The sequence below is a fragment of the Marmota marmota genome, unplaced genomic scaffold (assembly GCF_001458135.2).
Source record: "Marmota marmota marmota unplaced genomic scaffold, marMar, whole genome shotgun sequence".
Lineage (NCBI taxonomy): Eukaryota > Metazoa > Chordata > Mammalia > Rodentia > Sciuridae > Marmota > Marmota marmota.
Genome location: NW_025999990.1, coordinates 29146086 through 29160055, shown reverse-complemented (window position 1 = coordinate 29160055; position 13970 = coordinate 29146086). Strand labels below are relative to the sequence as shown.

General features: G+C 35.7%; 1 protein-coding gene across 7 annotated transcripts in view; it reads left to right on the top strand.

Annotated features, from left to right (window-relative positions):
* Kiaa1328 (KIAA1328 ortholog) overlaps nucleotides 1-13970 on the top strand; it is a 274074-nt gene that overhangs the window by 126336 nt on the left and 133768 nt on the right. The window lies entirely within an intron of this gene.

Sequence of the window (13970 nt, the reverse complement as noted above, 5' to 3'; positions counted from 1 at the left end):
ATCTTTCAGTAACTACTTCTGAGCAGCGTGACCATGATGTCCATTGGTGATATTCTCTTTGTAGTTTTTCTACTTGGGTTTCACTGAACTTCTTGTGTTTATGCCTTCATAGTTCTTTTGTTCCACAATGTTAATTAAATGTTCTACTCCCTAGTTCATCTGAACATTTTGACATTTCTATTATTCTCATTCAGAGGTACTCAAACTTTACTGTTCTCCTCTAGCTTTTATTTCCAGACCAAATGTATTTATGACAAGAATATACCATTAGGGTGCAAGAGGTTATTAACCCATTAGTAACTAGGTTTCATTTATCATCATTTAATCATATTAGTAGATTTTTCACAAAGTACTGTATCATAAAGTTGACCCAGGAGAAATACCTTTCCTTGTGTTGACTCAAGGTTATTTTTATTAGGGGTTAAATTAATTCTTATAAGGAAATGCTAATGAAGATACAAGATCTGCCCAGAATAACTGAACCTAGAATCAAAACCATGAACTTTGGTTCCCAGCCCCAAAGCCAAGACTTCAGGAAATATATCTGTCTCTATGGTACTTATTTAAATATTTACTTCACTTTTATTACTTTGGCCCCTCATATAAGTACTCCTTATAAATTTCCTATTATATAACAATTTGAGATTTCTTTAATTATAATCTTACAATAAACCTGACAATCATAACTTTTCTTTCCTTAAATTTTCACATTTTTTTGTCCAATGAGATCAGGACTCTTTTTTTTTTTTCCATTATACCTAACTTTTTTGTTTTCCTAAGAATACTAAATTTATATTGTAAAATCTAACCATTGCATTTAAAAGATAGTTGCAGTGAGAAATTCCATTTTGGAATATCAGGGAACATGCTTATTCACCAATTTTCACAGCTAGAAAATTGGACAAAATATTGACAATTGGTTTCCAACATTGGACAAGTTGGACAAGGCAGTGCAAGTCTATGATCCTTGGAAGAAGGCAAACAAATACAAGGGCCCTGATTTCTATAGAGGGAAATTCTAGCAGAACATGTCTCACTAAGTTATATAGAGACTAGAGTTCAGGAAGGTTGAAGTGGCCAGAAGTTGTAGGATAGAGTCCCAGAGAAGAAGCTCTGTAGAAAAAACAATTGATTAATCTGCACAGAGGACTGTTATGATCCTTTATGTAGAAAATCCAAAGGACTACAAATAGCATAGTCATAACTTTAGCAAGTGCCGCAGTCTGGCTGGGCACAATCAGGAGCCACTTGTCAAAAGAAACTAACTTTATTTTTAGAACCACACACGCCAAACAAAACAGCCTCTCAGGAAAAACCCTCAGAGCCTCAACTGCCACCACCGGCTTTCCACAAGCCTCTCTCTCCCACACAAGCCTCTCTCCACCTCCCACAATCCTCCTGCTCTTGAGGCCGATTGGCTGGGTCACGTGGGTGGAGCCAAAAAAAGTCCCCCAATGAGCAGCTCCGTGGTCTGAAAGGGCAGGGAAACAGTCCAATGAGCATCACCGCAGAGGAGCCAATCAGCTAGATGTTGCTGGGGCCGAGGAGCCAATCAGCTAGATGTTGCTGGGGCCGCTGTGAGCCAATCATCAGCCGGCAGCTGGAAGTTTGCTGGCAGCTGGAAGTTTGCTGGGGCCCCTTTGGCTGTGGCTCTCAACAAGCAAGATCACAGGATACAAAGTGTAGTACTCTTTTTGTTGCTGTTCTTTTTAGATACACGTGACAGTAAAGTGTATTCAGACATATTATAAATACATGGAATATAACTTCCCATTCTTGTGGTTGTACATGATATGGAGTTACACTGGTCATTTATTCATATATGAACATAGGAAAGTTATATCCAATTCATTTTACTCTTTCCTATTTCCATCCCTGTTCCCTTCATTCATTCCCTTTTATCTAATCCAGTGAACTTTTATTTTTCCCTCCCTCCACCTTACTGTGTGTTAGCATCCACATATCAGAGACAACATTTGGCCTTTGGTTATTTGGGATTGGTTTATTTCACTTCACATTATAGTCTCTAGTTCTGTCTATTTACTGGCAAATGCCATAATTTCATTCTTCTTTATGGCTGAGTAATATTCAATTATGTATATATATACGCCTCATTTTCTTTATCCATTCATCAGTTAAAGGGCACTTAGGTTGATTCCATAGCTCAGCTATATTGTGAGTTGAGCTGCTGTAAACATTGATGTGACTGCATCACTATAGTGTGCTAATTTTAAGTCCTTTGGGAGTATACTTAGGAGTGGGATAACTAGGTCAAATGGTGGTTCCATTCCAAGTTTTCTGAGGAATCTCTGTACTGATTTCCATAGAGGCTGCACCAGTTTGCAGTCCAACCAGCAATGTATAAGTGTACCTCACCCCCATCCTCACCAATATTTATTGTTGCTTGTATTCTTGACAGTTGCAATTCTGACTAGAGTCAGATGAAATCTCAATGTAGTTTTAATTTGCATTTCTCTAATCACTAGAGATGTTGAACATTTGTATAAGATTCTTAGAAGTACTCTTAAGATGAATGTGGTGGCACATGCCTGTAATCCCAGCAACTTGGGAGGCTGAGGCAGGATGAGCACAAGTTTGAGGCCAGCCTCAGCAATTTAGTGAAGCCCTGAACAACTTAGCAAAACACTGTCTCAAAAGAAAGTATAAAAAAGGGCTGGGAGCCAGGTGTAGTAGCTCACACCTCTAATCCCAGTGGCTCAGGAGGCTGAGGCAGAAGGATCACAAGTTCAAAGCCAGCCTCAGCAACTTAGTGAGGCCCCAATCAACTCAACAAGACACTGTCTCTAAATAAAATATAAAAAAGGGTTAGGGATGTGGTTCAGTGATTAAGCACCTTTGAGTTCAGTCCCCAGTACAATAATAATAATAATAATAATGGATATAAAATGTGAAAAAAGGAGGAACGGAAAAGTCATGAAAAGAACTTCAAATATGGGCTGGGGTTGTGGCTCAGTGGTAGAGTGCTTGCCTAGCATGCTTGAGGCACTGGGTTCAATCCTTAGCACCACATAAAAATAAAATAAAGATCTTGTGTCCACCTAAAACTAAAAAATAAAAATTATTTTTAAAAAAGAACTCCAAATATGTCTTCTTAACTTAGTTATATATAATCCACCAAGACAAGACTTTTAATGAAAAAGTAATTTACATATGGAAGATATTTAATGGGACAGAATTAGTTCTAGTATTCACAAAAAAAGGATGAATGATTGATGTTTAGGAGGTCAGAGGTGGGAAAGAAATTGTGTGCAACCCATTGTATGAAGTGAGGAAACAAAAACATCCTAATTGATACTTCCCAGAATCAGAATTGATTCGTGATGTCTGAAGACATTTACTAATATATGGTTCTCAATATAATGGTTCCCAGAAGCATGAACATTACCTGGGCAGCTTTTTAAAAATGCAGATTGTCAGGTTCCACCCCATACTTACTGAAATAGAAACTCTGGAGTTGGGACCCAGATATCTTTGCTTTAGCAAGTTCACTAGTTGAATTTCATGAAAGCTAACATTTAAGAATTCTGTGCCATTGCAATGGAAATGTCATCTATTAAATTGCTTGTGAGTCCTTTCACATGCAGAGACTTATGAATGTTTCCCAAAATTATCTCCTTGGTACAGACAGAAATATTTTCTATCAGAAGATAATCAATGTACTTAATCACACAAATGATGGAAAACAAGAAGAGTCTCTAAGATAGAAAATAAGCAAAATTTACCTTCAGGTCTTCAAGTCTCTCCCTCTTTCCTGTTTTTATCCATTCGTATATGATGTACTTTTTCTGTGATTGATATGTGTTGTTAAGGGGATTTAAACTAATTTTGGTTTAGAGTGAGATAATGGAATATGCTGTTTTCTGTACAAATTAGTCCTTTAAGCTTAAAAAGGTTTTCAAAAAAAATCATTTTGAAATGTATGAAAGCGATGCATTTTATTTCAGTGTAGCCTTTCCTGGTTTAAGTTGCTGCTTTCCCCCCCCCCCCTTAATCCTTATGTTTTCTTTTCTCTGCTTCTCTGTTTTTCTCTGCTACCATTTCTCCATGCCATCTCAGCTTTCTTACTATATTTCCCTCAAAGCCTGCCTTCATAGAAGAAAAATTTTGTTTACAGTCAGATTTGTGTTTAAAAATATTAGGAAGGCCTTATCTTAATGGGAGCTTCTTGTTTTCCCAATAATGACAAGACAAAAAAAGTTACCCCATTATGTAAACATTTGATTATCAGTGGGCACGGTTGCTACTGCCTAGCACTTTTGCTCAGAAAGCTGCAGTGTAAAAAGAAACACAGCTGGTCTGGGTGGTTTCTGGAGAGCATTGACAGATAGCACATTTGTGACATCCAAGTTTAAAATACTACTAGAGAAAAAGCATATTCTTCCACCCTTATCTCTGTAAGAGAAAGGTTTCATTGAAATAATAAAAGTAGGCTGATTATAGTAAATGATTAGGACTTAGCTAATAAGTCTGATAGACCCTGGGTATCTGTGCCTATTGAAGTTGTGTCAGTCTCCAGAGGTAAGATTGATTGGTGGAAACCCTTTACGTACAACTCATTAGGACAGATGGTCTGTGTTGAACAGATGATGACATTTTGGCATGTACAGATATTCCATACAATTTGAGTTGATTAGTTCTTATTGACACATGGAGAAACATGAATAATGTTGCCAATATGCCTTGTCCGTGCTCACAGCCACCTGCTCTTTTTATTTAAAATCATTGACTGGACTACCTTCCTAGTTTAAATGTCCAAGTTTGCTCTCTCTTTTCACATGAAAAGTGCCCTAAGAGTCCAGGTTTATGTTGTTGTTCACACATACATGTGCACATACACACACCCTTGCAAAGATGTTTTAGGATACACACACACTCCTGCAGTAATTGTTTCAGTACAGTGCTCTATCACCTTTTTCAGTTTGCATTTAGTCTAGATTAAGGAACTAATTTATAATTTGTGCTCTTTAAGCTGTTGCAAATAATATAACAGCTTAAATAATCACCCCAATAATGACCTCAGCCAAAATGTATCCAATTTATATGTCACAATGACTTCAGTCCCTAAAAATATATATATTATAAATATTCTTGCAATAACTTTTCATCTGAATTTTCATCATCACTCACTCTTAGCTGTAAAGAAAACAACATCTGGCCCACTATTTAAAGTGCTTGTGTTTTCTATTGTCCTTACAGTTAACTTCTTTCCAACCTGTTTTCTGCAAACTATATTGTTCACTATTTACATATAGCCAAGAGCATATAAGGCTTTGCGTAATAAATCTCTCCCAGAATCAAATGACTTTTCAACTAACAGACTCTAAAGGCCCATCTGAAATGAAATAAAATTGAAGTATGGCTCTTCCACATTAATGACACAGGTTACCTATCATAACAGATCAGATCTTGCAAAGATGGCAGAAATCCTAAGGCAAGTAGCAGATGATGTAAGGTTTTATTAGGCTCTGTGGTTCACTTCACTCTCAGTTAAATAGCCCTGTTTTTATTACCTTTATGCCACTTACCAGTGACCTCCTAATTTTGTTGTTCATGTCTTTACACTAGAATGTTTCATTAGGCAGGTGCTTTGCATTCACTGATGGTTCCACATTACTCAGAATGGTATTTTTATGTGGATTTATGCAGTCAATAAATACTAATAAGTAAATGAGTGAAAGTTGTCTTTTTAAACAGATTTATTTTAAAATGTGCCCATTTTACGTACATAATTCAGTGGTTTTGGTAAATTTATAGTGTTGTATAACCATCACCACAATCCAGTTTGTGGTGATGGTTATACTTTGATCACCCCAGAAGGATTTCTCATGCCCATTTGCAATCATCCTACTTCTACCATTGGGCCCAGGCAACCACTAATGTGCTTTCTATATCTGTGAATTTACTTTTTCTGGGTGTTTCATATCAATGGAGTAATATCATGGGTAACCACATGCATTTGTTTTGTTTATGTCACCATCATCATTTTTAGGTTTATTCTCATCATAGCATTTATCAGTGCCTTTTTTTTTTTTTGTAAATGGGGTTCAATTTTTTAGATAGTCTCACATTTTTGGTCCATTCACCAGTTAATAGATAATTGTGTTTTTTCCATTCTTTTAACTACTATGAGTAATGATGCAATGGCCATTTGCAAATTTTGTTTGTAGACATGTTTTCATTTCTCTTGCATAGAGAGCTAGAAGCAAAGTATATAGAAATACAATTGTTAGTACATAGACATACAGTTGATGTTTATATATTTATATTGTATCCTGGTACCAGTGTCATATGTATTTCTGTCATTGAGTGAAACATAATTGTTTTAGTCAGCTTTTTCACTACTGTGACTAAAAGATATGACAAGAACAATTAGAAAAGGAAAAGTTTATTTGGGGCTCATAATTTTAGAGGTTTTAAGCCATAGGCAGCCAGCTCCATTCCTCAGGTCTTGAGGTGTGACTAAACGTCATGGTGAAAGAGTATAATGGAGGGAGGTGGCTCAAGACATCACACCAGGAAGTAGAAAGACTCCACTCACCAGATACAAAATATATACCTTAAAGGCATGCCCCAAATAACCTGTCTCCTCCTGTCATACCCTACCTGCCTTCAGTTACCAGTTAATCATTATCAGGGAATTAATTCACTGATTGGGCTAAGGCTGTCATAACCCAATCATTTCACCTCTAAGCTTTCTTGCATTGTCTCACACATGAGGTTTTGGAGGACATCACATATCTAAACCATAACAGTCATTATGTGGCATATGTCTGTATATGGGTATGTTTGGTGTCCCACAGGTCTCTGAGACTCCTAATTTTTCATCACTTTTTTTCCTGCCCTTTATGTTGCAAATTAATATGTATTGCTCTTTTTAAAATTATTGTTATTAACTGAGTCTGACTCCTGCTATTTCACATCTGCTGTTAAAACTGTCTACTGATTTTTCATTTCATTTATTGTACTTTTCAACTCCACTGTTTCCATGTACTTTTTGTTTTTTTGATCTTGTCTCTTTGTTGAGATTCTCCATTTGTTTTCATTGCCATTAGCATACTTTCCTTTAATTATTAAATGTGTCAGGTGCTCTTTTGTTGTTAGGTCTTTCAACACATTTATAGTAACTGCTTTGAAGTCTTTGTAAATCTAATATTTGAACACCCCCCACACATTTATTTTGCAATTTTTTTTCTTAATATGGATCTCTCTTTTCTATTTTTATAGTTCTTATAATTTTCTATTGAAAACTGGACATTTCATTTAATATATTGTAGCAACTCAGACTTCCAATCCCTTCTTTTGAAAGTTGTTGACACTGCCTTTTTGTTTGTTTGATGACTTGCTTCGATTCATTCTGCAGGGTTTATCTCCCCTACAGTCTGTCCATTGATATCTCAGCATTTTTTTTAAAGCTCAGCTTCATAGAGGACAACCCAAAATATTGTAGTTTAACTAGCAAAAAGCCAGTTATTTACCAAAGGGTATGCTCATACACTGGCTTCCACCCTGTGCCAATGACTATGAGCTGGGGAATGGCTTTTCTTTCTACCGTGCCTTCTCATATCTGCATGGTAAGATATTAAATTCAATATGTAGATAGTTAAGGACCCTCTCTAGTCTCTATTGAATGTGCTCCCAAACTTGAGCATGGATATTTCCTTCTGGACCATTGGGTATATAAGGAGCTTATCAGAACTCCCAGTTAACTATCTCATTTACCAATATCCCTGTTAAATTTCTGATTGTCAGTCAGTTCTGCTATAAGGTAACATGTTTCTAAAGGTAACCATGCTGTGCAAAATCACACAGTAAAGCCTTATGGCTTATGGGAAAGGTACATATTTTAAAGCATCTCAGATTCCAACATCAAGGACAATAATATTGATATAAATATCATAAATCATGGACTAACACTTCAAGCATTTTACTTTCTAACTTTATTTAAAGCTCCATTTAACATTCTTTTTTTTTTTTTTGAGGACTAAGTAGGAGGAGTTCCTAGATATATTGTTAAGAGTATCCCTTTTTACCTTTAAAATGTATAGCAATAGACCCTGGGATTACAGAGAATGTAGATACTGTTTCAAGTACACTGTTGATGTTATTCATTATCTATATTCCTTTACTGGAACTTGGAGGTGGTAAGGAAATGGGCAAGTAGAAGTAATACATTCAGTTCTATAAACTGGCGTGTATTTCTCAATATAAACATGCTACGCAAAATGACACGATAAAAAATGGCTTGTGAAGAAAATGGATTAGGGGCACAACATTTAAAAACTTAAAAGCCTCACTTTAAATAATAATAATAATAATAAGGATCTGGGTTGGGGTTGGGGGTTCAATGGCAGAGCACTTGCCTAGCATCTGTGAGGCACTGGGTTCAATCCTCAGCACCACATTTTAAAAAAATAATAATAAAGGTATTGTGTCCATCTATAACTAAAAATATTTTTTAAAATAAGGATCTAGTAAAAATAAAAGGAAAGTTTCATGCATGTTAAATGTTAAAAATACATGTGTAGACATATAATAAATTTGGCAGCTTCCCTTGAAATAGACCTGAGGTTGGTTTGTTGAAATAGATGCTGTAAGAGTTGCAGCTTGTGACTCACCGTGAAGTGGTAAAAGCAGGGTTATCAGAAACAAGAAGAAAAGTTGTAATAGCAGCTGTAGAATGTTAGCACTCTGAAGTAGGAGTTGGCACTAAAATTCTAAGTAATATTTTGGCCTTAAATTCTGAAGCATATTTTTCTGGATTTGGGATATAGGTCTTTTGAGGTTTGCCTTTTTAACATCTACCTGTTTTCTCAAAACTTTAAATTTAATTCAACGTGTAGCCTTCTCCAGTTGACTGCTAGAAATTGTTTTGCAACTTTATATCTATACTCTTAGCTTTGCTAGGCAGTTGAAGTGCTATTTTTGAAACCACTAACCCAACCATTACTAGCATGAAAAAGAGCCACTTTTACATGTGGTGGTGATTTACATTTAAGATCTTTATAAATGGAGCCCTTCCTCTTTATGAAATCAATTATTTTGCTCTTTGGTCTTCATTCCAAAGGCTCACCACTCTCCATTTCTTTTATTTCCTCAGGACTTGTTCTTATTGACTTCATAGTCCTTGAAATTATATCAGCCAGAGGCTTTATGGGTTTGTGAGGGTTTTTTGTTTGTTTGTTTTTTACAGAGTTGTCTCTTATAGTCCTCAATGGGGATTGATTTGTGCTTATTGCTTACCCTTCTTCTCAATGCTTTAAGCTTCTCTTTTACACTTACTGCTTGGTGTTTTGTAACCAAATGTTCAGACATTTGGGGGATATTGATTGACTTTCCTTATATTGAAAAGTTCACAAATGGGAAAGAATAGCAAAGCACAAAGCTTAACTAAGTATAAGCTTAAGTATAACTGAGATGATTGGTAGTTTCAGTTTTGTGCATTTTGTAAATGCCTACATGGTTCCATTTTCAGTGTTCACCTAGTGTTTTCCACAAAAAGAATTGTGCATAATCAGACATGAAATTTTATGTTCAATTTTTTCCCTAATATATAAAGCACTTTGGAACAAATTCCCTTTTTCAGAACAATGTTACACAAAACTGACTGGATTCTGGATGATTTAGGTCAGTTCTTCTTAAACTAAACTGTGTGTGACAAAGAACCAGGCTTGAAATATTTTGTTTTTAACCTCCATGGACTAATAAAATTTGTGTAAAATTCCTTACAAATGAACTACTACAAAAATGAAATAAATGACATATTCTTATTAATAGTTTTAACAATCATAAATTTTATTTCATTAAACAAATTGAACAAATGCAACAGGACTAAAGGAATCATGAAACCTTGAATTGAAAACATATATATATATATATATATACATACACACACACACACACACAGTTGATTAACTTAACATGGAGAATGACTTACTCATCACTTTTTATTTGCAATTTTAAGAAAATATATGTGTAAAGTCACAATTTCCCATAACAAATGCCTTTACACACTTTACACACTTTGAATGAGCACCATATATATTAATTGCACTATATGCCAATATTTAGAGTTTTCAATATGATAAATAAGCTTGTTCCTAGATTGGTAGTCTATGCAGTGGGGTGATCATAATGGTAGAATATTTTTTTGTTTTATTAATACTTATGTTAGATAAAACTCACAATGATATATTTCTAGAAATGAAATAAGAGATTTTAAAGAAATTTCAATAGGCTCAGAATATTCACTCATAGCTTTTAACTTTTGTTCAAAGTGAAGGAAGTTCTGGTGTCTTCAAAATTTGTCTCCAGTCCTTTACTATTAACTAGTTTCAACAATTCATCTTACAAAACTGTGGTTTAAATTTAAATTCTTTCAGTGAAGGAAATGAATTTTCTGTGCATAGATCTTCATTTGATGGAAAATAAATTTTAAAACATTGAATTTAAAGGGAATTCAATGATAATTTTTCACAAATGCACAGTAATCAGTATCATCATTTACTTCATGGAAATGATGGAATAGATCATAACAATCTTTAGTGACTTTTCCACACTACTACCATTCATTTTTGCTCTTCAGTCTTATCTGCCATTGAAGACCATATTAAATTTTCACTCTGCATGTAATAATTAAAAATCAGTTAAAAAATACTAAAGATATCAGATAAATAAATTAGATTAGCTAAATAGATCTGTCTTTAAAAACTGACTCCAAATTACTTCCTTATGTTGCAAAACACTTAAGGTCTGTTGCAAATTCTCAATAGAACTTTCCCACTCAATATAACCTTAACATTATAGTAAAAGTTGTTGGTATCTGTTGTTGACTAATGTATTACCAAAGATAAATAAAATAATCTCAAAATTTTATTCATTTACCTTTGTGAAATTCACTTTACTTTTTTTTTTTACCAGATTTCCAAACATGCTATTTAATTTATTTATTTTTTTAATAATGATACTTTGTAAATGAAGGAGCCAGTGTGTTTGTTTATATTCTGACGTATGTGGTAAAATGTTTCCTATTGCTTCTGCGCTGTCAGAACACACAAAACTTCCAGACCATATTTATGCACAGTATAAGCTGTCACAGTTTTATACATGTTCTGGACTCCTTAGAGTTCACTATACATACTCATTTTCATAATCCATATTCTTCTCCTTATATTTTCCACTTTGTCTGAAATGTCCTATTCTTTACACACTTACACATTCCTTTAACATTAATCAACTTTTCTTTCTTCCAAAATGTAGTTTAAATGTCAACTGTCTTACAAAAACCTTTCCCTCTTTTGCCTCAACTGAAGACTAATTTCCCTACTACTGCTCTTTGCATATAACAATCTTGATAAACTTTATCTCATAAAACATTTTCCCTCCTTAGCCAAAATTTCAGGGTCTTGAAGGTTGGGGCTCTGTCTTATCAAGCCTTATATTCCTGATACCTAGCATACTATACCTGGCAGATACTTCCAGATTTCAGTCCTGTCTGCCCATCTCAATGTGTAAGATTTTATAGAAAGTGAGGATAAGAATTCTGAAAGTGTTTATCCATCATATTGTTTATATAAATGATTCCTTTATGTTGTTAGACAAATGTGCAATATTTGGCTTTTGGCTGTAGGACTTTTGTTCTTTCCTCTGTATCTCTCATTTAATTATTGTAAAAATCATTCCCACCAAAATGTCCACATCATAACTCCCACATTTAGTACTGGAGTAGCACCCAAAGCATGGAACAGAAGGGAAATATTTGAGTTTTTAAAAAATAGTTACAGGACAATATTTGTTTGTTATTATCTTTTTATACGTCATATGACACCATTAATTGAAAAAGGTTTTGGGGGGAAACGCAGTCAACTTCTAAAGCCCTGCTTGTTCCAAAGTTTCATGAATGTTTCTTTGAACATAGTATTGTATGTCTCAAGATGTACCCTCCTTGTTTATGATATAAGAGACACCTGTATTTTTTTAAAGAGAGAGAATTTTTAAATATTTATTATTTAGTTTTAGGTGGACACAACATCTTTATTTTTATGTGGTGCTGAGGATCGAACCCAGCACCCCACGCATGCCAGGCAAGCACGCTACCACATGAGCCACATCTCCAGCCCCTGATTTTTTTTTAACACAACTCAAAAGTAGAAATACTAGGCAGTTGCCTTTTGTTCAGGTCTTATATCTTTCTACCTGTTAATTATCCTAACTTTTGTTTAATTTAGCACACATTTTATAGTCTTTAAATGCACTTCTGGTTTTAAACACTTAAAGGAATATTTTAGAAAATAAGTCTGTGCTTAAGTTGAAACTCTTATCCCCAAAACCCTTTGATTTACTATTTCACAGATTTAAACTAAATAGGTTCTAGATTCCGTTTTTTTTTAAATTTCCTCTGAGCAGTGTAAGACATAGTTGGGATTTTTATTATTATGCTTATAGAACTTTTTATTCAATTTTAAATACTCTTAAGAAAATGTACAGGGTAAATGACTCCTGGAGTACATTAAATTTTAAGATAAGTTAACCATCAAGCCCTTTTGGGTATAAGCTGGGCCATTTAGCTCCTGTTGCTTCTTCATCCTGCATAATAGTTCTTCAAAAAATATTCATTAATTTAAGTGTCTTATTTGTAAAGGAAGTTATCATTGAAATAGGAGATTAAAAAGAAAATTGTCCCAGTCTTCAGGTTCCATATAATATATTGGAAAGGAACCAAACTCTATGAAAAAATATAAATAAATAAATTTAAAATAAAAACTAGTATTTATTGAGTGTGTATTGTGTCTTGTTGAGGAGGTAGCAGTAAACAGCTTACATGGTTTCTTCTCTCAAAGAGTTCACAGTTTCCATTTAGAGAAAAGTCTATAAATACTTAAACATCACAAAGAAACTTAGAGATGTGAAAACAGCTATCATTTAACCACAGTGGAGCAGAATGAAATAAGTTCAACAGTAAAGAATGAATAAAGTGACACCGGTCAGACCACAGAGGAAGCCAGCGGCCACCATCTTGGAGAGCTGACGTCACCATCCCTGTTTTCGACTGATCGCAGCTCATTCAGCTATAGAACAGGTAATTTCAGGCTGCCATTCGCCTGCGGCTCGCAGACAAATTACTCAGGCTCAGTGCTAAATAACCCGCGGAAACTACTTCTTGGAGCCTTCTCCTATCAGAACATACACCGAGCACGGAGCGGCCAAATTCCGGCTCCCAGAACTGCTCTGGCCCATGGATAAAGAACCCGCGGAAACTGCTTCTCGGTCCGGGTCCTGCTGAATACTGTGGAGGTAAATACCAACCGAGCCTTCATAGACAGTGGCAACAGGACTGAGACGGGGCTTGTGAGGGCCGGTCAGGACTCACCCGTTGCTTTGGTCACCCGGCAAAGGGAACGAAATGCTGCCATTCGCATGGGATACCAACATGGCATAGATCTGATGTCATCAGAAAGCGGCGGAGGAGAGAATTTCTTCGATACCAGCGGCGACAGAAACAGTTGGTCTCCTGGTAAAGAAAGTGAGTCACACACACCCGAGTCTCTCTCACTTTGTCATTAAGCCAGAGGGGCAGAGCAGAGCCCAGCCGGCGTGGTAGTCACGTAACCCCAATTGGAGTAGGGGCAGAGCAGAGCCGCCACCCGCACCCGCAAGGTAGGCAGACCAGCCACCCACCGGCAAAACAGCGCCAGTGGTCCGCGGGCGTGGTAAGAGGGGCAGGGCAGAGCCTCCGCCCGCGCCTGGAATAAGCCCAGCGACCCACCAGCGTGGTAGACACGCCATCTGATAGAAGAAAAAGTTGGCTACGATCTACATACTGTGGGGTCGGGCTCCAAATTCCTCAATAGGACACCCATAGCACAAAAGTTAATAACTAGAATCAACAAATGGGACTTACTCAAACTAAAAAGTTTTTTCTCAGCAAAAGAAACAATAAGAGAGGTAAATAG